The 26,218-nt window shown below is 44.0% G+C and overlaps 1 pseudogene; it reads right to left on the bottom strand.

The window, feature by feature from the left end:
* Positions 1–214: 214 nt before the first annotated feature.
* Positions 215–24,648, bottom strand: LOC109755084 (U-box domain-containing protein 21-like; annotated as a pseudogene).
* Between the last annotated feature and the right edge of the window lie 1,570 nt (positions 24,649–26,218).

The raw sequence follows: 26,218 nt of genomic DNA, 5'->3' as shown, positions 1-26,218 counted from the left end.
AAAAATAGACTTATGTTTCTCAACTCTTCATGGAATTCTGTAATGTGTGGATCACTTCAAAATCGTAAATAACACGAAATAACTTTCAAACTATGAAGATAAATAAACATGACAATGTTCAGTTGTCTTTTGTGTTGATCATTTTGTGTACGAGCATTCAGTTATGGGGTAAAAAAAATCTAGTTATCCTGGAGTATGTTTTATCCACACATCCAATCTAGCTCCCAATACAATCGAAACAAGGGTGAAAGCAGACGCTAAAAATTCAGCATTCACACCGATCAAAATGGCCTCTTGAGCCCCTTTAAGTCCACCGTCTCGATGCACTCTACGCTGCCCTTGAAACCATTGAGCAGCTTGAGAGCTCGTTGGCCTGATCTTTGGTCACGCCGCCGCAGCCCACCTGGAGCAGCTTCTCGAAGGTGCCCACACGCAGCGCCTCGTTGCAGCACGCGCCGGGCCAGTGTCCGCGGCACGGCAGAGGCACCAGAGCGCAGAGACGGCGAACCACGTGGCCATGTCGGACATGCGCAACATCTTCTTGACCAGCACCGGCACGACCAGCGCGTGCCCACGCACGGACTCGAGGCCGGTGTTGGCACAGGACGCCGTCCAGCACGGCCAGTGCCTTCTCGCTCGTCCTCTTGTCAGCGTCCAGGACGAGCTCCACAACGACGAGCACTGCCCCTAGCTCGGCGAAGCGGGCGGCCGCGCGGTTGCTGCAGGAGACGATGTAGTAGGCCGTGACTAGCGCGGCCTTGGTGGCCTGCGGGGACATGGGTTTCCCGACGAGGCCGACGAGCGCGCTGCACACGCCGGGCGTCCTCGAGATGACATCGACAGTATGCCAGTCGGGGGACGAGGCGAGCTCGCGGAGGATGATGGCGGCGCTGGCCCATGCGGCAAGGTCACCAGCACCGAGATGAGGGTTTTGAGAGATGTCGGGGAGGCAATGTAGCGCCGGGCCTCCTCGTCGAGCGGGAAGACATTAGTAGAAAAAGGGTCAAATGTCAAGCACATTAGTGCCGGTTTGCTTTTGAGCCGGCACTACCGTGTGCATTAGTGCCGGTTTCAACGGCTAGCCGGCCGCTTTCATTAGTACCGGTTCGTGGCCGACCTTTAGCATCGGTTCGTGCAACGGACTGGTACTAAAGTGAGTGGTGGCAGGATGTTATCAGTCCGGGCCCCTCCAGCACCTTTAGTACCGGTTCGTGGCACGAACCGGTGCTAAAGGTCGTCCTACATAAACCCTTCGTCCACCCGAGCTCGCTTTGTTCTTCCCCTTTCCCCTATCCTCTCTGTTCTTCCCCTCTTCCTCTCGAGCTCATCACACATTTTGCCTAAAATTTGTCAAGATTTGAAGGCCCCCATCCATTCAAATGATCACAAAGGTTAGCAACTTTGTCCTTTCATCTCTCATTGCTAGATTAGCTCTTGCAATGCTTTGTATAGTGATTAATTTATGAGTTTAGTAATTTGGGAGGAAATATATGTGCTAGTATTTGATTTATATGCAATTTGAGGTCAAAAATAACACTTAGTTTGCATATGTAGGTGTGGTTTACTTAGTGCCTTCTAAATCTTCGTCGTAACCACAGTCGATCGCCCGCACCGTTCCGTCGCCGGCACCACCTTGTGGTGAGCCTCTTGTTCATGAATGTTTTAAATTACCAAATTGATTATCTTACCCGTACGTTGTTTGTTATACATAGTGCCATGGTTTTGATATCCGTCCCCGTCGGCCCTCGTCCTTGTTATGATTTGGATGTGGTATATTCTCTTTTAAAACTAGTTGTTGCATTTCGTGTTTATGACAAATTATGCCCATCAAGTTGACATAGATATTTTTGTCTAGGAGGTTTGTGAACCGGAAATTCCAACCGACCCTATTGTCGAGAGGTTAAATTTAGTTGAAAGAGAAAACGAGTATTTGAAAGAAAAATTGAAAAGAATTGAGGGGGAGAAGATGGAATTGGAGTTGCATGTTGCCGATGTCGTCGATGATCACAAGATCAAGATGGAGAAAATGCGCTTGAAGATTAGAAAGATTAGAAAATATGCCATTGATAGTGAGGCTTGGTATCATTATGTTGTTGGATGAATTGTTACCTTAGTTGCCATCTTGATCGCATTTGTTGTTGCATTTAAATTCTTTAGTTAGAGAGTTATTTGTTTGTTGCATTTAAGTCATGTATGAACTTTATGTATGAACTTGTATTAATTTGGTCTTTTCGGTGTTGTGTAATGAAGATGAGCCGACAATGGATGTACGATGACCGATGCTCTCCCGAGTTCATTAATGGCGTGCAAACTTTTCTGCTTGCGGCTAAGGCAAACAAGCGGGCGGATGGTTTTATGCCTTGTCCATGTTTAGTCTGTAAAAATGATCACAATTACTCTACGTCAAGAACCATTCACGTCCATCTGTTTAAGTCCGGTTTCATGCCCCACTATAATGTTTGGACCAAGCACGGAGAAAGAGAGGTTATGATGGAAGACAGTGAAGAAGAAGAGGACGACGACAACTATCCTGGCCATGGGTTCCCTGAATACGATGATACAACAATGGGGGAAGAAGCTGAGTCAGCAATGCGGGAAGAAGCTGAAGAAGAGGCATCAGATGAGCCCGCTGATGATCTAGGTCGGGCCATTGCCGATGCAAAGAGAAACTGCGCAAGTGATTTGGAGAAAAAGAAGTTGCAGCGCATGTTAGAGGATCACAAGAAATTGTTGTACCCGAATTGCGAAGCTGACAAGAAAAAGTTGGGCACCACACTGGAATTGCTGCAATGGAAGGCAGGGAATGGTGTATCTGACAAGGGATTTGGAAAGTTGCTGGTAATGATAAAGAATATGCTTCCAAAGGACAACGAATTGCCCGAGAGTACGTATGAAGCAAAGAAGGCTGTCTGCCCTCTTGGGTTAGAGGTGCAGAAGATACATGCATGCCCTAATGACTGCATCCTCTACCGCGGTGAGTACGAGGATTTGAACGCTTGCCCGGTATGCGGTGCATTGCGCTATAAGATCAGGCACGATGACCCTAGTGATGTCGAGGGCGAGCGCCCCAGGAAGAAGATTCCTGCCAAGGTGATGTGGTATGCTCCTATAATACCACGGTTGAAACGTTTGTTCCAAAACAAAGAGCATGCCAAGGCGATGCGATGGCACAGAGAAGACCGTAAGAAAGACGGAAAGTTGAGAGTACCCGCTGACGGGTCACAGTGGAGAAAAATCAAGAGAAAGTACGGGAAGGAGTTTGCAGATGACGCAAGGAACGTATGGTTTGGTCTAAGCGCAGATGGCATTAATCCTTTTGGGGAGCAGAGCAGCAACCATAGCACCTGGCCTGTGACTCTATGTTTGTATAACCTTCCTCCTTGGTTGTGCATGAAGCAGAAGTTCATTATGATGCCAGTGCTCATCCAAGGCCCAAAGCAACCCGACAACGACATTGATGTGTACCTAAGGCCATTAGTTGAAGAACTCTTACAGCTATGGAATGGAACAGGTGTACGTGCGTGTGATGAGCACATGGGGAAGAATTTGACCTAAAGGTCTTGCTGTTCGTGACCATCAATGATTGGCCTGCTCTCAGTAACCTTTCAGGACAGACAAACAAGGGATACCGCGCATGCACGCACTGTTTGGATGATACCGACAGTATATATTTGGACAATTGTAAGTGTACCTGGGACATCGTCGATTTCTTCCAAGCAGGCATCCCGTAAGAAAGAAAGGCAAGCATTTCTAAGGTGAGGCGGATCACCGGACGAAGCCTCACCACCGTACTGGTGCTGATGTACATGATATGGTCAAGGATTTGAAGGTAGTCTTTGGAAAGGGTCCTGGCGGACAACCTGTTCCGAATGACGCTGACGGACGCGCACCCATGTGGAAGAACAAATCTATATTTTGGGACCTGCCTTATTGGAAAGACCTAGAGGTCCGCTCTGCAATCGACGTGATGCACGTGACGAAGAATCTTTGTGTGACCCTGCTTGGCTTCTTGGGCGTGTATGGGAAGACAAAAGATACACCTGAGGCACGGGAGGACCAGCAACGTATGCATGGAAAAGACGGCATACATCAGGGTCATGCCAGCTACGCTCTTACCAAAGAAGAGAAGGAAATCTTCTTTGAATGCCTGCTCAGTATTAAGGTACCGTCTGGCTTCTCGTCGAATATAAAGGGAATAATAAACATGGCAGAGAAAATGTTCCAGAACCTAAAGTCTCATGACTGCCACGTGATTATGACGCAACTGCTTCCAGTTGCATTGAGGGGGCTTCTACCGGATAACGTTCGATTAGCCATTGTGAAGCTATGTGCATTCCTCAATGCAATCTCTCAGAAGGTAATCGATCTAGAAATCATACCAAGGTTAGAGAATGATTTGGTGCAATGTCTTGTCAGTTTCGAGTTGGTGTTCCCACCATCCTTCTTCAACATCATGACACACTTCCTGTAGGAGATATGCCCTAGAGGCAATAATAAATGATATTATTTATCTCTGAGTTCATAATTATGTTTATGTTCCATGCTATAACTGCAATGATTCTCGAGTCTGCAATATCCACGAGGATCGGAGGAAGACTCATATGCACGTGTGGAATAATAAATGGTAAGAAGTATTCCTAGTCTGGCCTCTAAGACTAGTTCAAGTGTTGCATGATGGTTCTGTTTTCCTGATCATGGGCATGTATATGCCAGCAATTTTGAGGGCACAATGTTAAGAGAACATTTGTGTTGAATCGACCCGGATTGATGTTATGCTAAGAGATTCATTTGTCACAAGTTTATTGGTACATAACACAGAGATGGTTAATGTTTGCATGATTCCTTAGACCATGAGAGTATCGAGTTTCTTCATGCTTGCTTCATGAACTTTGGGGTTTGTTAAACGTCATCCGTAAATGGGTGGCTATTACGGCGGCTTACGGGTTCATGGAAAAGTGTGTCAAGTAACTTGATAGCTCAAGATTGGGATTTGCTCCTCCGACGATGGAGAGATATACTCGGGCCCTCTCGGTGTTACGGTGTCCATCATCGTCTGGCCAGATACTTTGTGATTTGATCACGGGGATGCCGGAACACGAAACAAGAAAAGAGAACAAAACCGGTAACGAGGTAACTTGCATAGTGGACAAAGTGTTGGCCCACGGGGATGCAATAAGTCTCACCTCAGGTGTTTGTGATATATCGTGAAGCAACAGGAATAGCTCACCTCAACTGGAGGTTCACTCGAATATTCATTCGTGTGGGTATAGGGATCAATATGGGTGTCCACGGCTCCGATGTTGATCATTGATCGGAAGGGGTTCCAGGTCATGTCTATACTTCACCGAACCTATAGGGTCACACGCTTAAGGGTCATCTATCTGCTGAATACTAGACAGGGAGTCTGAGAGAAAATCACCGAAAAAGTTTCGGACAGCGGAATCGTACCGCAGAGAGAGGTCACCGGATGAGTTTCGGTGGAACCGAAAAAGTTGTTTCGGGGTATGCCATTAAGTCAAAATGGTTTCGGCACACGCCTGATAATTCTTGGAGGGTGCCAGAATCATTCTGGAAACTTTTTGGAATTTTCAGAAATAAAAACCGAAAATGTTTCGGAGCTGCCGGTACCGCTTTCGCTGTTTTTCGCAGATGAAATTCACTAATCTGAAATTGTTTCAGAACGAATCCAAAATCATTTTAGTGGGTACTGGAATTATTCTAAGACCCATAGAAATATTTTCGGATTTAGTGGACGCGAAAAATTGTCTTCATGAATAGTGAAAACGCATTCTTGTTTGCTTTTCGCAGATGAAAATCACTAAACCGAAATTGTTTCGGAACGCGTTGAATATTATTTTAGTGGGTACTGGAAATGTTCTGAGCCCACATAAATATTTTCAGTTCGAACGGACACTGAAAAATGTCGTCATGAATAGTGAAAGTGCTTTTTGCTTGGCTTCTTGGAGAAGCCACCTTGAGGGCCTTTTTGGTATTTCCCCCCTTGGCTTCTTGGAGAAGCCACCCTTGGGCTTGGCCTATAAATAGGGGTGGAGGGGGCTGCCTAAAGGATCATCCCTTCTCACATACAAGTGCCATGCATGATCTGGCTTCTCTCTCCCTCCCAGCGAAATAATTTCGTAGAGCCGAAAGGCTGTCTGGGTTCCGGTGGGAACTAGTTCTGGACGGCGAAGCCCTGCCGGATAGGTGACACCGTATGTGTGCAACTCTGTAGAGAGATCGTAGTTTCAGACTTAGTTCGTGAGTGCCTCCCGAAGGGCTGTCCGTGTGACCGTCCGAGTTTCGAAGGTCCTCCCGAAGGGCTGTCCGAGTGACGTTCGAGTTTCGAAGGTCCTCCCAAAGGGCTGTCCGCGACACCGTCCGGAGGGCTGTTCGACCGCCTCCCGGAGGGCTGTCTGAGGAGCAGATGAGGGTATACATCCTCGCGGTTGGGAGGTTGTAAATCCTAGCTGCGGGGATCTGCACCGCCGATCGTCATCGACTCTACTTCCCGCTGCGCTACGAGTCGGTAACGAAAAAGATCAAACCTTGTATGCAGTCTCCATAGTGGTCCTGGGCTGGTGCGTAGGTCGGAAATTTTTTGTTTTCTATTGCGTTCCCCTACAGTGGCATCAAGAGCCGTGCTATGCGTAGATGCAGGTTTCGATCTAGAATACATGGAGATGTATGGGTATTGCATAATATAATTAGGTAGTAGATGAGATCTATTGCTGAAAATTATTTATGCGGGTGACAGATGAAATCTGTTACCCGAGGTTCTTGTTGCTTCCCTAGAATTTGCGTTTGCTCAATCTCGAGACAGCATGGTGGAATTTGACAAAGTTCTGGCAATCCGTGATCCTGATTGATCATGGAAGTGCTATGAGTTCTTTGGGTTCTGCCGTAGTCAAAAGAAAGATGAAATTCGCAGATGAAAGGGCATTGCAGATATGATCTGCACGGGGGGTCATGCGTATGACGAAGTTTAGTATGGGGCTCGAGATTTAATTATCCCGTGTTTCATACACCCCGAGATGTTAATCTAGTAACCTGAATAATCATACTTGATAATAAAATGTTGGTAGCTGCGGTTTAAGTCAAAACCTTAGAAGCCACTAAAATAAATTTTGCATAAACCGATTAGAGGCGTCTAACTTGGTTTTGCGGGATGTGCATGTGATGTGGTATAGCAGTGCTCATACTAATTCGATTATGTATGAGATGACTATATGATGTAATTTGATTAACATGACCTGCGTGTCATGATTCGGCATGATGGCTGGAGCCATATGATTGCACTTTAATGACCTGCGTGTCAACCTTGTTGTAATGCATTATTTTGTTAGCTATAGAGATATCAATATTATCTGGTGCATCGACAAGGTGGTGGCAATCTTCGCGAAGGTGAACACCGACGCGAATGCCGAAGACGAAGAAATGAAATACTTCTCCGTCAGAAAGGGCTATACCATATCATGCTATTATGAATTGCCTGAGGTGTTTATCCCTTATGATGCACCCTTCTTGATTGCGCGGTAGTCGCTTTTTATTAGGGTGATCTCTCACTTAAAATATCAAAGTAGTTAGTGTTCACCCAAGTGTAGCACCGTCTGAAATTCGTATCTTTTCGGGGTGCGCCATGTACACATGAGCACGAACGAATCGAGAGGAATGAGGCGGGTGAGGTCAGACCTCGCAGCAAGATCACTTGGTTGTCTTTGACGTTCAGGCAGGAGAGTCCTGAGCTCGGAACACGCCCATCGAAAGATGAACAAGAATCACATAGAGATGTGATCGGCAAGTTGGCCTACCGATTGAAATTCGTGTCATAAGTGATGGACCCGTCAATGGCATCGAATAGAAATATGGATCTTGAATCACTCTAAATCAATTATGAGAGATATTGATTTGAGTGGGAGCGCACTGTTGAATTAACATGTTTAATTCTCAGTGCAATTAATTATGAACACTGTCTAAGTGTTTCTTGCATAATAGTTGTAGAATAATGGCTCGCATTTCCACCTTCCCTATTAAAATTGAATAGCTATTAAATATCTGGTTAAAACTTTACGATTGGTAATGTAATATGAGGATTGTCCTCAAAAGTGCCGAGAAGGACTTTGTCCTATCGCATGCTTTCCGTATCCTCCCGCTAATGCTATGGATCATGTGACTCTCGTCCTTCGATCCAAAAGCTAGAATTCTATTACGGTCAAGTGGAATATGTTTGCTTCCACGAAACCCAAACTTCGAAAGTTGGGATAGTTGTATGATATTCATGGAACTGAAAATTATTTTCAGATACAAACAACGCAATGTTTGTTTGCAAGTATTAGTAAAAGTGTTTACTATGCATTTGACTGTTGGGAAAGGGATCCAGAAGAACGCCTGTCATATAATGAAAGGTGAATAAAACAACAACTTAAAGAGAAAGGAAGTGTCCAAAGGGTGTTAGTATGACTTACACGCCTAGGAAGTCCGGGGCTAATGCCACTTTTAAGTTGGGTGCTTCTTCTGAGAGTAGGAGAATACTAAAAGTTAAACTGCTAGAAGTATAAAGGCAAAAGGAAAGAAGACTGGAATATCCAGCTCATGTATGAATGTCATACAAGTTTTTGATGTATAGTTCTTGCGAATTATGGTTAAACATGTTAATCACTAATTCTTGGGTATTGTGAGTTCATCACAAAAATGCCCGCTCGATTGCATTCTGTTGCAACTCGATGTAAGAACTACTATGGCCTGAAAGACTAGCTAGAAATGAGGTTAAGGTATACACAGGGAACATAGTAAATGTTACTATACCTTCCATCGGTGTATTGCCGTCTGTATTTATTTTCATAATTCATTTAGAGTTTTACAAACTCTATCCCATTGCATAAGGTATCTTGCAAGAAGGTTGTTCATAAGAGAACTTTTATGTTCGATGTTATAAATAACACAAGGGCCATACTTTCATTATGAATGAGATGTATGTTATGAATATTGATAATAATACAATACCTCTGGGTTTACTTTCATAATTCATTTTAGAGTTTCATACACTCTAGCCCATTGCACAATGTTTGTTGCAAAAGAGTTGTTCATAAAAACAACAATTGTTGTTAAGTATTATGAATAACATAAGGGCCATACTTCCATCATCAATGGGACGTATGTTATGAATATTGAGGGTAATATGATACATCCATAACACTGACACTAAATGTCGCAAGACTAAAAGAATACCACACAAGTGTGGCACTACATTTGGTCACATTGGAGAAACCCGCATGGAAAATTCCATTATGATGGATTTTGAAGTCTTTTTTATTTTGAATCATCTGACACTTGCAACTTTCCTCCGAAAAGTGAAGTGACTAAAATACCGTTCACAGGCCATAAGGAACGAACAACAAACTTATTAGTGATCATACATTTGATGTGTGTAGTCCGATAAGTGTTGTTAGTGGTGGATTTATTTATCTTCAGAAATGACTCAAGTAGAGATATGGATATTTACTTGATGAGACGTAAGTCTGGATCTTTTGAAATCATTCAAAAGGTCCTCAAAAATGAAGTAGAAGTTATTGTAACAAGAAAATTATGTTTCTGCAATTTAATTGCACAAAGGAATATTTAAGTTACATGTTTAGCGAATGTCTGATGAGTTGTGAAAGGGGTTTCATAACTTGCACCTCCCGGAACACCACTGCAAGTGGAAAGTCCGTGGAGATGTAATCAAACCATTTATGACATGGTAAGGTCAAAGATGACATAAATAAATTTGCCATTATCCCTTTTAAAGTGATGCTTTAGAGACTGCGGCTTTTACACTGAAAAGAGCTACATCGGGTCTGTTGAAATGAAGCCATGGTATGGTACGCCCAACCATCTTATATCTTTTCTTAACATTTGGAATATGGGGCTTGTGTAAAAGGTTACAAACCTATTCCAAATCAGACAAGTGCTACTTTGTAGGTTATACCAAAATGTTGGGTATTCCTCCCTCACTATACCGAGGCAAATAGTTTTGCCACGAAACGGTGTGCTTTTAAAGAGAATGGTTCTTTCAAAAAGGTGAGTGGGAGAATAGTGCAACTCGACGAGATAAACAGTATCTACGTCATCAGATCAAAGGAAAGAGACCTTGGAAGTAATTCCAGAGTTTCCTACTGCGACTGATACGGAAGTCTCTACAATAAAATGTATGAACTTCGGTCGAACTTGCAGCTGAACCACGTAGGCAAGGCTCGTGCAAACCTCTCAGGTGCGCAAACGAGATATTGTTGTTAGACAACATTATACCTACGATACACAAGGAAGCGTTGATGGGCCCTGACTCCGGAATTGGCTAAATGCCAATACAACCCGAGTTAGTTTCCATATAAGTGATTCAAGATTAAAACCTTGATACACCTTTCGGAAGACTAAGAGTCTAACGAATATTTATGGAACTTAAAACTGATACGGATAAAATGGTTTATCCATAAAGCTCGACCTGTTGAAATAACAAGTTCAAGAGTTGACTACGATGAGGTTGTTTTCATCATAGCGATGCTTAAAGTCGGTTCGGGTTGAACTAGCAATTAATACATATTTCAATCATGAGCTATGAAACATGGATGATAAAAGGATTTCCATCTGATGGAAATGAAAGCTAGGACTTGTATATGATACAGTCCAAAGTAATTTGTCGATCCAGAGGATGCTAGTAGGTATGCAAACTTCAGAGTTCCAGCAATGGATAGAAGAGAGCAAAATGGAGTTGGAATCTTCGTGTTTTGATGAAATGGTCAAAGGGGTTTTGACTTCATCAATGGGTAACGAAGATGCTTGTAATTCAAGAAAGTAAGTGGGAGCGTAATAATATTTCTAAAAACCTTATGTGCTTGGCACATTGGTAATTGGAAATAAATTTCTTGACACGAATTAGGACTTCATTTGAAAATAGTTTTTCGATGAAGTGCTTAGGCTAAATAGCCTCAATATTAGGCATGATGATCTATGGAGATAGATTTACCTAATGGGGCTAAGCAATGAATACATATTGACAAGATGCTAAAACCTTTTAGCATTTAAAACGCCAAGGAGTGATTCTTGCCAAAGTCACATGGAAAGAGTTTTTGCAAGACTCGGTGTCCCAAAACACTGATGAGTAAAATACATGATGCAGATTCCACACACTTTTGTGTTTGGATTAATCATGTATTCCATGGTATGTAAAACAACCAGATATGTCCGATACTCCCAAGGTGTTGCGAGTATGGATACCAAAGTGATCAAATTACTGATCATGGGACAACAGTGAAAGATGTCACGGAGTACTAGAGTACTGATGACATTGTTTTCTCGCAAGCAGAGATCATGAAGAGTTCGTTGTAAAATGTTACATCGATAGAGTCTTCATTTTTTCTCCATGCGATTTTCGATTTAAATTAACGGTTTTGTGTAACACACAATGTGGTGGCACAGTTAGTTGGAATTTGTTCAAACTAGTTACTGTGGCGAACTCTATAACAAGGGCTAAGTATGTTGACGCTTTAGAAGCGACAAAGAAGATGTTGAATCATATAGTTCATTCATGAACTTAGTATAGTTCCAAGATGGCTTTTGACAATGGGACACTACTGTAGGTAGTTGCTCCATAACTCAGTCTGACGAATCCAGGTTCGACCTGTGATTCACATACATACAAAGCCAAGTCCACACAAAATATGAATTTTGTGAAAACGTGAAAATGCGAGGACATGCAAAGATACACACGGAACTGAAGTCGTCAGATCCATTGGACATCAGGCTATACCACAAGCGAAGCATATTTACACCGGTGTGCCACAAGTGTGAGGTGCATGAGCATAAGCTAGATTATTGACTCTAGCGCAAGTGGGAGTCTGTAGGAGATATGCCCTAGAGGCAATAATAAATGATATTATTTATCTCTGAGTTCATAATTATGTCTATGTTCCATGCTATAACTGCAATGATTCTCGAGTCTGCAATATCCACGAGGCTCGGAGGAAGACTCATATGCACGTGTGGAATAATAAACGGTAAGAAGTATTCCTAGTCTGGCCTCTAAGACTAGTTCAAGTGTTGCATGACGGTTCTGTTTTCCTGATCATGGGCATGTCTATGCCAGCAATTTTGAGGGCACAATGTTAAGAGAACATTTGTGTTGAATCGACCCGGATTGATGTTATGCTAAGAGATTCATTCGTCACAAGTTTATTAGTACATAACACAAAGATGGTTAACGTTTGCATGATTCCTTAGACCATGAGAGTTTCGAGTTTCTTCATGCTTGCTTCATGAACTTTGGGTTTTGTTAAACGTCATCCGTAAATGGGTGGCTATTACGGCGGCTTACGGGTTCATGGAAAAGTGTGTCAAGTAACTTGATAGCTCAAGATTGGGATTTGCTCCTCCGACGATGGAGAGATATACTCGGGCCCTCTCGGTGTTACGGTGTCCATCATCGTCTGGCCAGATACTTTGTGATTTGATCACGGGGATGCCGCAACACGAAACGAGAAAAGAGAACAAAACCGGTAACGAGGTAACTTGCATAGTGGACAAAGTGTTGGCCCACGGGGATGCAATAAGTCTCACATCAGGTGTTTGTGATATATCGTGAAGCAACAGGAATAGCTCACATCAACTGGAGGTTCACTCGAATATTCATTCGTGTGGGTATAGGGATCAATATGGGTGTCCACGGCTCCGATGTTGATCATTGATCGGAAGGGGTTCCAGGTCATGTCTATACTTCACCGAACCTATAGGGTCACACGCTTAAGGGTCATCTATCTGCTGAATACTAGACAGGGAGTCTGAGAGAAAATCACCGAAAAAGTTTCGGACAGCGGAATCGTACCGCAGAGAGAGGTCACCGGATGAGTTTCGGTGAAACCGAAAAAGTTGTTTCGGGGTATGCCATTAAGTCAAAATGGTTTCGGCACATGCCTGATAATTCTTGGAGGGTGCCCGAATCATTCTGGAAACTTTTTGGAATTTTCAGAAATAAAAACCGAAAATGTTTCGGAGCTGCCGGTACCGCTTTGGCTGTTTTTCGCAGATGAAATTCACTAATCTAAAATTGTTTCAGAACGAATCCAAAATCATTTTAGTGGGTACTGGAATTATTCTAAGACCCATAGAAATATTTTCGGATTTAGTGGACGCGAAAAATTGTCTTCGTGAATAGTGAAAACGCATTCTTGTTTGCTTTTCGCAGATGAAAATCACTAAACCGAAATTGTTTCGGAACGCGTTGAAAATTATTTTAGTGGGTACTGGAAATGTTCTGAGCCCACATAAATATTTTCAGTTCGAACGGACGCTGAAAAATGTCATCATGAATAGTGAAAGTGCTTTTTGCTTGGCTTCTTGGAGAAGCCACCTTGAGGGCCTTTTTGGTATTTCCCCCCTTGGCTTCTTGGAGAAGCCACCCTTGTGCTTGGCCTATAAATAGGGGTGGAGGGTGCTGCCTAAAGGATCATCCCTTCTCACATACAAGTGCCATGCATGATCTGGCTTCTCTCTCCCTCCCAGCGAAATAATTTCGTAGAGCCGAAAGGCTGTCTGGGTTCCGGTGGGAACTAGTTCTGGACGGCGAAGCCCTGCCGGATAGATGACACCGTATGTGTGCAACTCTATAGAGAGATCGTAGTTTCGGTCTTAGTTCGTGAGTGCCTCCCGAAGGGCTGTCCGTGTGACCGTCCGAGTTTCGAAGGTCCTCCCGAAGGGCTGTCCGAGTGACGTTCGAGTTTCGAAGGTCCTCCCGAAGGGCTGTCCGCGACACCGTCCGGGGGGCTGTTCGACCGCCTCCCGGAGGGCTGTCTGAGGAGCAGATGAGGGTATACATCCTCGCGGTTGGGAGGTTGTAAATCCTAGCTGCGGGGATCTGCACCGCCGATCGTCATCGACTCTACTTCCCGCTGCGCTACGAGTCGGTAACGAAAAAGATCAAACCTTGTATGCAGTCTCCATAGTGGTCCTGGGCTGGTGCGTAGGTCGGAAATTTTTTGTTTTCTGCTGCGTTCCCCTACACTTCCTAGTTCACCTATGCGAAGAGATTAATGTTTTTGGTCCTGTATTTCTACACAATATGTTCCCCTTTGAGAGGTTCATGGGAGTCTTAAAGAAATATGTTCATAACCGTGCTAGGCCAGAAGTAAGCATCTCCAAGGGCCATGAAAATGAGGAGGCCATTGAGTTTTCTATTGACTTTATTCCTGAACTTAAGCCGATTGGTGTTCCTGAATCGCGGCATAAGGGCAGACTGGATGGAAAAGGCACGCTAGGAGGGAATCAAATAATATGTATGGATGGACATTCTCTCACTGAAGCACACTACACAGTTCTACAGAATTCCGCCTTGGTGGCTCCGTATATGGACGAGCACAAGAATTTTCTACGCTCCAAACACCCGGAGCGGTCTGATGACTGGATTACACGTGCACAAACCAGGAGTTTCGCCGGCTGGTTGCAGACACGTACCATGCATGATGCCTCTATTGAAGATGACATGTACTCGCTGTCCCAGTTACCATCTTCGAATATAATGAATTTCAAAGGGTACGAGATAAATGGTAATACATTTTACACGATCGCCCAAGATAAGAAGAGCACCAACCAAAACAGTGGTGTCCGCTTTGATGCAACAACCAAGATGGGAAAGGAAACATATTATGTTTACATAGAGGAGATATGGGAACTTGACTATGGACGTGGTTTGAAGGTCCCTTTGTTTCGGTGCAAATGGGTCAATATGACACGAGGCGGGGTAACGGAAGACCCGCAGTATGGAATGACAACAGTGGATCTCAACAATCTTGTGTATGCAGACGAACCATTCGTCTAGCTAATGATGTGGCACAGGTTTTCTATGTGAAGGATATGTCTACCAAGCCGAGAAAAAGAAAAGATAAGGAAGCGAATGCATCATATGATGAGCCAAAGCTCCACATAGTTCTTTCTGGGAAGAGAAACATCGTGGGAGTGGATGACAAGACAGACATGTCCGAAGATTATGAAAAGTTTGATGAAATTGCTCCATTCACAGTGAATATTGACCCGAGCATCCAGTTAAATGATGAAGATTTTCCATGGCTACGCCGCAAAGGGACACAGGCGAAGAAAAAGTTTCACACCCAAGGATCTGGGATGTGATCGGCTTCACTATCATCACTTTCTTCTGTGTTTCACACCCAGGAGGGAATCTCTGTAATAGTTAGGGTAGTTATGTGTTTTGGCATTTGAAACGTGAAGAAATTTTATGTGCAAACAAATTCTTTTATGCATTTACTGATTTTTTTCAGCTAAATGACCCTGAAATTGAAAAGCATTTCAAATGAACTCAGAAAAGGTTGAAAGTTGCCATGGTATCATAATTTCACCCACATAGCATGTGCAAAAAAGTAGAGAGGGTTACCGCAAAAACTGGATGCACTTCGTGTACAAAATGGACTATCTCGTTCGAAGTATCAGGGTTTCGGACGAAAACTCATCCGTTACAAAGGCATTTCATTTTTTAAATAACCTAAGCATTACCAAATTGAATATAATGATAAACACACTAATATTAAACATAAGAAAAAAGAATCACTGAAAAATCTATTTTCAAAGTTAAGTTATTCACAAACTAGTGATTCACACAAATTTCAAATAATTCAAAATGTAAACTATTCAGATTTGTAAACTACCGGCACTAATAGAAAGTTTGTAATTTTTTGTACCTAAAGCAAAAATATTCACAAAGAAACTCTAAATACAGCAAAAAACAACTCAAAAATAAATAAAACAAAAATAAATAAAGCAAAAAATAAGAAAATAAAAAAGCCCGCGTACTGGGACAATGCGGCCTGCATACGACTAGAAACCCAACCTGTTGTTGGGCCAGGATGCAGGCCCGCAAAGGCCCAATAGGCCCACAGGACAGCACAGAACAGGTAGGCCCAGAAGGCCTGCAATAGAGAGGAGCTCGAGACAGCTGCCGCGGCGTGGCTTATAAGCAGGTGCGGGCGCCCTTCGGCTAGAGAGGTGGGACTAAACTTGCCCGCACCGCACCTGCGCCACCGGACCCCTTTAGTACTGGGTCGTGGCTCCAACCGGTACTAAAGGGGGGGTCTTTAGTACCGGTTAGTGCCACCACCCGGTACTAAAGGTGTGCGCTTCCCGCCGCTTGGACTGGCCAAATTTGACCTTTAGTATCGGTTGGTGGCTCCAACCGGTACTAAAGGCCCATCCTATATAAGCAGCACTTACAAATTTCGTCAGTTTTCATCTGCTTCTTCTCCTCTGCCCCGTCGCCCGCCGCCCCCCGTCGCTGCCCCCTTCGCCGCCCCGTCCCCGTCGTCACCGCCCCGGTCGTCCCCGTCCCCGTCGTCGCCGTCCCCGTCCCCGTCGTCGCCGCCCCGTCCCCGTCCCCATCGTCGCCATCCGCGTCATCGCCGCCCGTCGCCGTCCCCGTCGCCTCGCCTCGCCAGTCAGCACCTGCCCCGGCCGCCTTGTCCACACACACACACACACACACACACATTGTTAATTAGTTGTAAAATTGTTAGTAATTTTTATGTTTTTAGTTATAGAAATATTTATAGAAATGTTAGAAATTTTTCTGTTTTTTAGTTATAGAAATATTAGAAATGTTAAAGAAATGTTAGTTATATAGAAATGTTATAAATTTTTCTATTTTTAAGTTATAGAAATATTTATAGAAATGTTAGCCATTTTTCTGTTTTTTAGTTATAGAAATGTTAGTTATATATATAGAAATGTTAGAAATTTTAGAATTTGTTTTAGTTAGATGAATTAGATTAATGTTAAATTGGTAGAATTTGCATATAGAATTTTAGTTATCACAATTCAATAATTTAAAAAATGTTACTTTTTGCGGGCATATAGTATTTGTTCTCGACGATGCCCGGCCCGCATCCTCGCCGTCGACCCGTTCGCGACGACGTCCGGCTGACCCATGTCCGGGATTGGGCTCCGCCGGGCTGGCACTGGGAGGTGCTACCTGGAGGGGCGCGCCGCTTGGTGAGGAACCCGGCCTCGGGTCCCGTCGTCGACCCTGATCTCCTTTGGTGGCGTTCGCGTGGGCCACATTCGGTGCAGAGGGAGCCGGCCCCGCCGGAGGTGGTGCGTCGTCGTGTCAGGGAGGAGGACGAGCACGTCCATCGCTACATGGCTGCTATGGACGTCAGGTTCTCCAATACCTGGCAGGTTCTTTGGGCAGATGACCGGAGATATGATCCTGTGATGGTTCCTTGTCTTTGGGTGTCCACCGCCCGCGCCCCAGGAACCGCGAGTGGCCTAGATTCTTCTATAGTATTCGAGCTTTATTAGCTACCTAGCCAGTGATGTATTCGAGATTATATATTATTCGAGACGATGTATTCGAGATTATATATTATTCGAGACGATGCATATTATGTACTATATGATTCAGTTTTTCCTTATTGATTGCATCCATGCATTGTAATTTGAATACTAAATTGTTTTATATTTCTTCTGTATTAGTTAAATAAAAAATATGGCGGACAATACCGGCAGAGAGGGAGAAGAGGCCCTGTTCAAGATCATACGCAGCCCTAACAGGCCAGCTGATCTGAATGAAGCAAATGACGGCTCCCAATATCTGAACTATGATTATGATTATGATGACGCAGACAATGATTGTGATGACGGATACAATGTTGATCTTGAAAGAACAAAGACTACCGGCGAGGTATATTTATATAAGCAGGCATCTAGTGATCATCACATGTTTTTTTTATTTGAAGATATATTAACGAATCGATCTTTCTTCTTTCAGCCCTTCGGATCGAGCAAATCTGCTTCTACAGACAGCAGGACAAAGCGCGGCCCGAGCAAAAAGTTGAAGGAGGGTGTAAACTACAACATCAATTCCATCAAAGCTAGTGGCGAACCCCTCACGCCTAAGAACATTGCGAACAAGTTCGTTCGTCAGTGCGGGGTTCTTGTGAAGGACCAACTCCCGATCTCCATTCAAGAATTGAAAGAGCCAAAAACTAAACGCCCAAATGTTACTTGGGTCGACGACAGAGCAAAACAAAAGCTTTGGGAATCTCTGATGGAACATTTCACCCTATCAGATTATTTCACTGATGCAGATGTGCAGAAAGTCAAGGACGTTGCTCTTAAGAAGATGCCAATTGCATTCAACACCCACAAGAAAATTGTATGGGCCAACTACCTCGCTGCAGAAAGGAAGACTCCAGAATTCAAGGGAACACTGGAGAAGCAAAGAGAACACTGGCCCGCTTTCATGAAATTCAAGGAATCAGAATTATCTAAGGAACGGTCGAGAAAAAACAAGGCCAATGCCGCAAAAAAGACGTAGTTCCATAGGCTGGGTCCAGGTGGCTACACGGTGGCAATGCCTAAGTGGGATAAGTATGAGCAACCGATGGAGGATGCAGGGGTCACTCCGGTTACTAGGAGATGGCCCCCCCGGTGCAGAACTTGGTTCTATGCGCATGGGGGGGCGTTGGACCCGAAGACAGGCGACGTTTCGAAGAAGGCAAGTCTAAAAGGAGCAGAACAAAAGTTACTTGACGCAATAGAAGCTGCTCGAAAGGGGGTGTTCACGCCCAACAGAGAGAACGACGAGCTTACGCGTGCCCTGGGAAATCCTGAACACCCGGGAAGAACACGAGGCAAGGGCGTTATTCCCTGCTATGAGGGCTTTTCGGAATGGAACACCGACTACAGGACCAGCAAGAAAGAAGATGGAGGAGGAGAAGAAGAGGAAGCTGGAGGAGGAGCAAAGGAAGCAGGACGCGGAACGCCTTCAAGGCCTAGAAGCAAGGCACGCGGGCTTGGCACTCAAATTCTAGCAGCAGCAGCTGCAGCAGATCGACTCACTTAGCTAGGAAAGAGGGTCTCAGCAGCTGCAGCAACAAGCGGATGATCATCCAGCATTGGATAGCACCGTCCCATCCATGCCGAGAAGCAGCGTTGGTTCCGCCCCGGGCGACGCACTGCTGGATACATACCCTATGCATGACATCATAGAGAACACTAACTGTGAGCTACACTTCAAAATGAAGAACATATCCATGAAGGTGGCGGACGCCGTTGCTTTTACAATTACCCCCGAAGCAACCTTCCATTGCACCCCGATTCCAGCGGGCTATGCTCGTGTCTTGGTTGATGAGGTGGTGGACCCATATTCGGGGCTAGAGCATGACATTCCTGGAGGTGACGACGAGCACACACCGGGAGAGGCCATACATCGTATCATCCTATGGAGAAAGGATTGCATCATCTTTCGAAGTCCACCGACACTGCGTCTGCCGACTCCTCCTCGAAGTCCGCCGCCGTGTCAGCAGACTCCCGCTCCTCCAAGTCCACGAACGCGTGAGCAGACTCCTGCTTGAAGTCCGGCACAGCGTCAGGCCACTCCTCCTATTTCAAGTCCGACACCGTGTCAGGCCACACCTCCTGCTTCAAGTCCGGCACAGCGTCAGGCCACACCTCCCGCTTCAAGTCCGACACCGTGTCAGGCCACACCTCCTGCTTCAAGTCCGGCACAGCGTCAGGCCACTCCTCCTGCTCCAACTAAGCCACGTCAGCCGTCTCCGCCGCCTAAGCAATCGCAGAAGAGACACGCCGTAGCTATGGTGCATAGCGGTACGAGTTGAGGTAGTAGAGGAAGTACAGGCGGAGACAAGCAATATAAATATGGTCCAAGCCTCGCTCCTCTTCCTCAGAGGACTTACGACATGACCGAGGAGCTAAACGATGCCATGGTGAAGGCCCAAGTGGACGCCCATTTTGGACCAAAACCGGCACCGCCGCCGAGGGAGGAAGTGTCTGAGGAAAAGATTGACCACTTCATTCGTATGGCTAGACCACCAGCTCCCAAGCCTGTTGACTCAGACTATGAGCACCAAATCAGGAAGGCACATCGAGCACGACTACAGAAAGAAGCGAGCTCGAGCTCGAGCCAACAAGCAGCTGTCAAAAAATGCGGGAAAACCGTTCCCCAGCTGGGAGAACAGGCGGCGCAATCGACCCCCCCCCCCCCCCGCTTGTTGTGCCAACAACACATGAGAGTACGCACGCCCAATATTATTGTGGGCAAACCGTTTACGTTCCCGAGCTGGGCGATGTGGTAATAACCGAGGAGCATATAATGCAGGCTGAAATGCTCAAGATCACTGTTGGACAACTCCTCGATATCGAGCCCATGTCTCCGCTTAGAGAGGAGGAAATAAAACGGAAATATGTCCGGGGCCAACCTTTGGTCGAGCCCGAGGAGGTCAAGAACCTCCCAACGAGAATGTATGAATTGCATGATTGGTACATGAAAATTACCAAGATTTCCAATCGAGAGTCCCTCATGGTGCAAGTCGAAGAAGATCATTACTTCAATAAGAAAGCTCTGTCCGTTGAGTATTCAGAACTATTTCAGTTATTCAATCAAGATGCACTCGACAAATTTATCGTCAGTTGCTATTGTCTGTAAGTGATTTCTTTCTATAATTTAAGTCTCAAGCTAGCTCTAGTGCTCATTGATTGATCATTAATTACCTGTAATTATATATCCTCACTATATATTCTTTTCTGTGGTATTATGCAGGATGAAGATGTATGAAATGAAAAAAACTGGACGCTATGGCATTGGGTTCATTGGCCCAAATACCGTTAATGAATACACATGGAAATTGGAATGATGTAGACAAGATGTAGAGAAATGCATGGTAGAGTTCTTGAAGCGCCTCAATAGCAATGAAGATATACTACTTCCTTACAACTTCGAGTGAGTCACACTGTCTTGTACTATAAATTCTTTTTTGCTTACTAGCTAGATGTTAATAAGTGTATAGGGTTTAGGGTTATAGTTGATTAGTATTATGCACATGCCCGCTTAATTTATACATGCAAACGTATGCGCATGCAGCTTCCACTGGATCTTGTTAGACATTAAAGTAGACGAAGGAAAAGTTGAAGTACTGGACTCACTACTTAAAAAAGATAGTGACTACAACATCGTGAATTGGATAGTCGACAGGTTGTTTCAATCATTATTAACTATATCTCGGCCTATTTAGTTCGTCATTTCCTGATATGAACTACTTTTAATAACCCCTTTATTAATTTTCTTTGCCGGCGGGCAGGGCTTGGGCAAAGTACATCAAGGTGACTCCAGGAAAATGGTGACAAAAGCTATGTTGGTATCGACCCAAGGTAAGTAATTAAGTAGTACTAGCTAGCTAGCTACCATCTCTTTAATTCTTGTTTAAATACCATTAATTAATTAACATGCTTGATTAATTATTATCTGATTAAATTCTATTCTCGTAAAGGCCCTGAAGCAAGCGTCGGGGACTGAAGTGTGTGCATACTACGTTTGCGAGAACATTCGCGTGATGGCGTCCGAAAGGAGCAGATCTGATAGACAGGACTGGGTATGTTTGCCAGAACACTATTCACAAATCTTACATGATTGTCGATATCTAGTCACACAACTAATACACATGCATATTGATCTCCTTCTTGACAGTTCAAAGAGGTGCGGGACCACCTCCTACCAGAGGAGCGCATACGAGCACTTCAAGAGAAATAGCGGGATTTTTGCTCGACCAGGTCATAGATCTCAAAGGAGAACACTATTACCCGCTACCGCCCCATGAACCACTTGTCATCGTGCTCCGAAGGCACCAAGGCAACATGTAGGAGAAATTGTATATATATACATGTGTATATGTGAATAATTAATGGTGGTTGTGGGACATTCGATTATATATATATATATATGATCGGTTCTACGAAAAAATCTATTTATATATATGCATAACGTGTATAATATGTAATATCGTAAAATACCAGCAAACAAAAAAGAATTAAATGGAAAACAAAAAATTAATGAAAAAATAAAAATTAAAACCAAAAACCCCCAAACATTTAGTATCGGTTGGTAGTCTACCAGTCACCCAGGCCTGGCTCGTGCCACGTGGTGCCACTTTAGCGCTGGTTCGTGCCGAACCGGTAGTGGGGGAGGCTTTAGTCTCCACTCTTTAATGCCGGTTGCAGAACCGGCACTAAAGGCCCTTACGAACCGGCCGCTAAAGCCCGGTTCTGCACTAGTGAGAACACGGTAAGGGCCGCCAAGATCTTCCCAACGCGCCCAATACTGCGGCGCTGGTGCCATACACGGGCTCACCGGTGAGGCTCTGGAAAGCCGAGGGGAGCAGCTGCGAGGAACCGGCGGTTGCTGTCGCTCTCCTACCCGATAGCCCTGGCCCTGGCAGCCCCCTGCCAGCAGGCCGCCGCATTCCCGCGCCTCGCGGCGGCGGACACGGCAGCGAGCGCCTCGACGGCGTCGGCCTCCCGCCAGCTTCCCCACAGGGGTCAACCTCCTAAGTCGTCGGCGGTGTAGTCCATGGAACCGACGGCTGTTGCGGTGGCAAGAGGCAAGCAGGTCGTACAAGGGCGGCGTGCATTGGTTGCGCGACGATGACCGAGACGAGCGTCGGACGGCGATGCAGATGGGTAGTTGCACACGAGTGTGGGGGCGGCGGTGGCGGTTTTTCTCTGGAGAACGAGAGAGGGGATGGATCAGGAGCGAGAGGTGGAGGAAACTGGGAGAGGATACATGGGACGTGGGACGGTAGTGGGTCGTGGTTGTTTATTTTTTTTCTGTTAATTTCGCGAAGGAAGGCTTGCTTCGAGGGAACGTGGGCTGGTCCTGCGATCTTTTTGCGCGCGGGGTCATACCGATGGGGAGTCGAACCATCACAACGACTGCAGATCCCCTTTAATAGTAGAGATGTATATATATAATTATATATATGTATATATATAATTTTTATATGTATATATAATTTAATGCTTGATTAACAATTTTAAAATACATGATCAGCTTTTTATACACATATTTTTGAATAGATGAGAACCATTTTACATATACATATTTAACAATTTTCAAATGTTTGGTTAACATTTTTTAAATGTTTTATGTAATGTAATTTTTGTAATATATATATATATACATATACAAGCATTTAATTATATATATATGTATATATGTATAGATCTATATCTATCTATCTATCTATATCTATCTATCTATCAATCTATCTATACCTCTATATATACCTATACCTATACCTACCTATACTAATTAGGGACTCCCAAACAATTACCACGTTAATTAGAAATTAGGAGCCGTTTATTTTGGTGGGACCGAATTATTACGGTGTAGATTGTTTGATAACTCCCTATATTCCCATGTTGATAAAAAAATTCCCTAGAATTTAAGAGCCGTCGGATGTAGCATATCTGAAGAACGGAACGTGTCCTCAGCCTCTTTGCAATCTCCCAGGACTCTCCTTCCCCTCGATCAGCCAAACAGAAAAAGATCCAGTTCCCAAAAACGATATGCAGCCACCCCTTCCCAAGTTATCTCACGACTCTCCCCTTCCTCTAGGCCAGCAAAAGAAAATCTGATCTCACAACCCATGGGCATGCATAGTGCTGTATAACAATCAGGGAACCTAACAGATTGTTGTCGCCTGCTGAATGAGTTGACATGTTGATGAGCGAGGTGTTGCCTCCCAAAGCTGCACTGATGAGGATTAGAGCCTAATCATGCGAGGACGTTTGATCTTCTGGCCGGAGAGTACTCACCGATGGAAGATCCAAGAGTACTTGCCCGAGTATACCTATACCTACCTGGCTCCACGTGCAGGAAAATTAAGGTAATTGAATCAGGTTGATTTGATCTGCTATTTGTGCTACGCTTTCTTAAGCACGCATATGGCTGATGCATGGCCATGAATTAGTATTTAAGAATCTTATCACGTGTACGTTGCGCAATCACCTAACTGCAATATGCTGACCGGCTGTCTGATGGATCGAGTCGTCGGATTGGGCTGTGCGCAGCTCTGCATGCTGGATGATGGGATGGGAAGATTGCGTAACCCGTCCGCTTTGGCGGGCGAACGAGTTCAGGTGGATCCTTCCACCATCGCCTTCTTTTGCCGAATCCTTTTACTGCACGATATCCGCCGCTTCAATCCAGCCACGATTCGCCTTCCACGTGATACTCAGGCCACACCCAGCAGTCAATCCCACGCTGTCAGCCGTCCTCGCGCTCTTATTGCCGGTTGATTGCTTTCCAAGTTAGCACTAGATTGATCTCCTAGCTACATGTGCAGACGCACAAAGCTTGCATGATGGATCCTCTCAAAGCGATGGAACGACATATGTTGGTCCAGGCAGACTACATGTCACATGCAAGTATCGCACACACATAACGACATGGGCATACACGCTGCCTTCTGTCGATTACTTCTGGCGAGATGCAGGTATGTGAGCTAAACACTTAATTGATCTTTCCCAAGATGTGCAATTGCATTAAGCTAGCTTTATCGATCCTCCTCGGCTGTAGGCGCACACAAGTGAGAGGTATGTTATCAATTGGTATACAAAGTGGTACATGCATGTTGAGGCATCTGATCAATTCGTCTCCATGGTCATATTACAGTAACTGTACTCTATACTGTATGCGTAACTTGATACATAACCACTGCTCTTAATCTCTACACTCTATGCGTAGATTGATACATACCCACTGCTCTTAATATTAAGCCTGTATTCATGTGTGCGTACATGCAGCAGGTGCAAATTCGCCATGTTGTGCCAAAGAGGATTCTGCCATCCGCAACAAGATAAATGGAACAGCAATATTCTCAATCGACAACCTTCGGAGGGAGAACCGGTACTATTAACAAATTGCACTTGATCTTTATGGCCCGAAAAAAGACTTTTCTAACTTTTTATTTTTTTTCAACACATGACTATAATATAACTTATGCTTTGAATATTTCACTTGAGCAAATTTTATCGGATTGGTTTTTTTCTTAATTAGTTTTACTTGAGCATGTATTTTTTTCTTAATTGGTTTTGAAAGATAGAGAAATATATAACGGCACTATTTCTGAAACATTGTATATTTTACAACGGTCGTGCTCATATCTAGCTGTAATACTTAGAGTTGTACATAGCACAAGGAGTTAAATGTCAAAGCATGGTTAGGTAAAAATTCTGTAAAAGCTAATTTTGGCATTCAAGGCACAGGTTTGTAAGATGATCCATGCCCAACCGAGGCATATATGTAGGTTGAATGTTGAGGTAAGTATAGCCACCCCTGTAAGTTAGTGTGTGAGCAACAGCTCAATATTTATATTAACCATTCTATTTTGAACTTTCCATTTTTTGAAGATGCACATATTAAATGATCGAACTACACAAGCTGATTATCCTTCATTTGTATACAGCAGTAGTTGCAAGTAGCATCCAAGAAGGATCATACAGTGGAGTATCTTAGCTCTGAGCTCAAATGAGCTTGCGTAAACAGTAAAATCTGGTATTCGAGAAAAAACAGTAAAATCCAACAAAAAATTCAAAAAATGATGACAGTTTTTTGGTTGCAAATATTGATGAATGCTCTGAGTGCTTGCAAAGTTTCATGATATAATAACAATCGTGGAAGTTATGAAAAAAAAATTGGTGATCCAAAAATTCTATCTTTGAAAGCATTTTGGACCAATGGTTGTCTTTTTTGGGGACAACTTCCACGAATGTTATTCTGTAATAAAACTTTGCAGGCACTCAAAACTTCAACCAACTTTAAAAACCCAAAACTTTGCAAGCACTCAAAACTGAAACCAATTTGATTTTGTTTTACAATTGTTTTCTAATTTACTGTTCATGGCAAGTGCATATGATCTGAAGCTAAGTGGACTTCTGCATGCAGTGTTTTCTATCTTTTTCTATACGTGAGAGTTTTGTATGCTATCTAACACAAACTAATAACATCAATAGGTCCACGTACTGACAAGTACAGTGGTATAAAATATACGCAAAATATTCTAAAACTGTATCCAATATTTACACTTTTTACTATCGATTCCCAAAGAATGTGCCGATACAAATTATACAAAGAATAAATTTGGATTAAGATGGATCGTCGATCAGTAATCTTCCCATTCCTCATGGTAATAATATTCCATTGTGTTGGTTATATTAAAGCTATGGCGCATTGTGCTACTTACCTAATGTGGTCTCTAATCATGTAGGTTTAATTAAGTTATTATTTGTAAGTCTCTGTCGTTATTTTTATATTATTCTAAATGAATATTCAATATTTCCCCTTATTGTCATCTGTTTCTAAAAAGAATACGCTGACATAGATTATGCAAAG

This window comes from Aegilops tauschii, chromosome 7 (assembly GCF_002575655.3).
Source record: "Aegilops tauschii subsp. strangulata cultivar AL8/78 chromosome 7, Aet v6.0, whole genome shotgun sequence".
In the NCBI taxonomy this organism is placed as follows: domain Eukaryota; kingdom Viridiplantae; phylum Streptophyta; class Magnoliopsida; order Poales; family Poaceae; genus Aegilops; species Aegilops tauschii.
Note: the sequence above shows the minus strand (reverse complement) of the source record. Positions and strands in the feature narration are given on the sequence as shown.